Source organism: Plecotus auritus (assembly GCF_963455305.1).
Source record: "Plecotus auritus genome assembly, chromosome: X".
NCBI lineage: Eukaryota > Metazoa > Chordata > Mammalia > Chiroptera > Vespertilionidae > Plecotus > Plecotus auritus.
The window spans coordinates 28,789,684-28,793,036 of NC_137784.1; the positions used below are offsets into that span (position 1 = coordinate 28,789,684).

Sequence of the window (3,353 nt, forward strand, 5' to 3'; positions counted from 1 at the left end):
CTAGAGGCCTGGTGCATAAAAATTCATGCACTGGAGGTGGGGGTCCCTCAGCCCGGCCTGCCCCCTCTCACAGTCCAGGAGCCCTCAGGGGCGGGAGGGGACCTGGCGATCAGGGGAAGGTGACACCCCATCACACCTCTGCTGCTGCCACTGCCGGCAGCGCAAGCCTCTGCCGGCCCTGGTTACCTGAGCCTCAGTCAGCCCTGGGCATCTGGGCAGCTGCCATCTGAGGCTTTCCTGCGCCTTGGGCCGGCCCTGGGCAGCTGGAGGCTGAGGGCACTGGGGGACTCCGGAGGCAGGTGCGTGGAGCCACCATCTTGTGGCTGTGGGCACCACCATCTTTGAGGGCAGGACAGTCAATTAGCATATTCCCTCCTTATTGGCTGTGGGTGCCACCATCTTTGCAATGGTGTGAGGGTCAATTAGCATATTCCCTCTTTATTAGATAGGATTATCTACAACAGGGGTGGGCAAACTTTTTGACTCGAGGGCCACAGTGGGTTCTTAAACTGGACCGGAGGGCCGGAACAAAAGCATGGATGGAGTGTTTGTGTGAACTAATATAAATTCAAAGTAAAGGAGCAGAGGGGAGAGCAAGAGAACCGGATAGAACAGCCGGATCCGGCCCGCGGGCCGTAGTTTGCCCAAGGCTGATCTACAATAAATCGTATCTCCTGGTATCCATGTGCTTTTGTAGTCCCCTTTCCTTGAATTGGCACTGGATCAGTGAATTACTGTGCCCCAATTAAATGCAATAGAAGTAGTGCTGCCTAAGTCATGAGCAATGGATCTGGCACATAATGTGAGTCCCAAACCCTGGGATTACAGGTCTGCAACAGGAATCCTTGCTTACATATATAGACAATCCTCACCTAATCTTGGCTTCACCTCTGTGCCTTTCACCTAGCCCAGCCTCTCCTAACCTCTGTACCAACCACCTATTCCTGTTCAAACTAATTTTCAATCTTCTAGGAGGAGATCAAGTAATGGGGCCACTCAGTTAAAATCTAGCCTTTCATAAAACATTGAAGGTGGAGGGGCTTTAAGAGGACACTATGGCAGAAAAGCCAGCTGTAATTGGCTTATACATTCCAAATAGTTTTTCTCCCTGATGATAAAACATAAAGTATTCTTGCTGTGCAGACTCAGAGTTGCTGCACACCTATTCCTGAGATTGCTCATGTAGCTGAGGACACAGTGCAGGAGTGAGGGCCTTAAAGTACACAAAAACACAAAACCAGAATATTTATATTACGAAAAAAGTTAAAATGCATTAGGTATGTCATTTGCACATAGCTGATGCAGTTGGCATCCTGGAGAAAGTGCGACCCATGGTGCAGTTGTCCAAGGAACCAAATGAATAAAATTATATTGGCCCAGAAATGGGGTGGGAGTGATCTTAGGAGCAGCAGGTATGCAGCTGTTCCCCAACCAACCTTTTGCCTATTGTCACAACCCATTGCTTGGGACAATTCTCAGCACCCTATCCCAAGAGTGGGTTATGAGGAAACAAGATGGAGAAAAACCTTGCTGTACCCCTGAGAGATTCCCTCCCACAGAATGTAGTTCTTTTTGGTCTGATTTCTGTCCTCATGTTAATTTTTTCTCTCTGGCAGGGGAAATATTATTATATATCCTTCTTTAAAAGGAAAACAGCTTCCCTATTCAGCCCACTTTCAAAGTTAGAAATCCTGGGGATGGAGACTCAAAGCATGCAGGGAGGGGTCTCCCCCAAAGCCCTCACATACATTTGGATAGAGTATGGTTGGAGTTCCTTTGCCTCACCCCTTTCCCCCTGCCAAGAAGGAAGAGGGGTGATGCTGTGGAACCTGGCCTGAGATACATGGCAGTGCCAGCTGCCTCCTACCCACCCTGTCCTCACTTTCTCCATTGTGCTGATTGATGCCTGTTCCTCGAAACTTCCTGATCACAAAAGGACAGCCCCAAACCCACTGTGGCTCAATTCTGGGCATCTGGGAACAGGGCAGGGTTATGGATCTCTTCTTCTTCATCCTGAAAATAGGCCGGCTTTCCCTGTGAGCTGGGGGCCTGCTGGGCCTTCAGTGGACATGAGGCCAACAAATGACTGATGCTCTGGCAGAAGTGGCACATCTTGGACTGGGGTGTCAGCTTCAATTCTTGGCATGATGGTCTATACCTCCACAGTTGTAGCACCTGTCTCCCTGATTTGCACTTCTGCATATCATTCCCTTTTGGCCTCCTCTCACTCCCAATACAGAACACCCAACCAGGGCCAGTGTCTTGGATAGATTCATGGCCCTTGGCAGACTTCATAAAAATGAACTCCACTGCCTCACCCTCCTCAGGCTCCAGAAGCCCTCCAGGTACAGCTTACTCTGTTGCACAGAGACATCCACTGGTGGGTCCAGCACGACCCCAGTTTGAGAAGTCATGGACAGGAAGCCAAACCCCATGCACACTTGGAACACTTAGAGATGCAGGGAACAGTGCAGCAGCTGCGGCTCCACTACTGCCCTGGCCCAATCATCCAGCGCCTCCTCCAGTACCTTGTCACAGCCACCTGCAAACTGCTGGGTTGACAAAGAGCCCATGGTAGTCGGCTAAGCCCACAGACCCGGGCCCCAGGTCAGTCAGCTGCCAGCCTGAGAGAAGTCCGAAGGCCCCTCCTTTCATTTTTATTTCTGGAATATTTTATGACTACATCCTCAATGGTCAAGGTTTTCGCAATGACCTAATAGAATATGTATTTTATGAAGAATTTGACCTTGTCCCTTACAAATATAAATGAATTTTTCTCGACATAGAATTGTGTTAAGGAATAAAAATATTTTTTTCTGAAATTGATCTGTATATGTACAAAAAGAAGAGAAAATAGATAACGCTATTTCTTAGCCTTACTAAAAATAAGTTTCTATTGCCTCTTTTCAGCAGGTCTGATATTTGAATATAGTTGCAACTCTGAATTAATGGAGTAGATTGGCCTTTTTTACAAAGGACAGACATGTAGTTAGACAGCTGGCTTGACATTTCTTCCCACCTCCAATCAAGGAGATTTTAAAAGATAAATGGTGAACTCTTGGGATCATTATTATCCGAACTAAAATATAACTCTGAAGAGGCTAGTTTCTTGAAAATTATCTCTAGGTGTTAACATAATTCATATAGATGCATTTATTATGCTTCATATTCAAATGTGAACCCTTTAAGAGTGTTAGTGCAAACATCCAGTTTGGCATGATGTTGTATAAGACACAACTTGAAAAAAAGTATGGGCCTCATTTTTCCTTTGGGCCCTCTAGAACAATATTATCCAATAAAAATAAAATGGCAGCCACATCTGTAATTTTAAATTTTCTAGTAGCTGCATTTAA

At 46.6% G+C, this 3,353-nt stretch overlaps 1 pseudogene across 1 annotated transcript; it reads right to left on the minus strand.

The window, feature by feature from the left end:
* Positions 1-1,959: 1,959 nt before the first annotated feature.
* Positions 1,960-2,573, minus strand: LOC308239362 (protein lin-28 homolog A-like; annotated as a pseudogene). The gene has a single exon. The product of its transcript is annotated as a protein lin-28 homolog A-like (transcript).
* Positions 2,574-3,353: the final 780 nt, after the last annotated feature.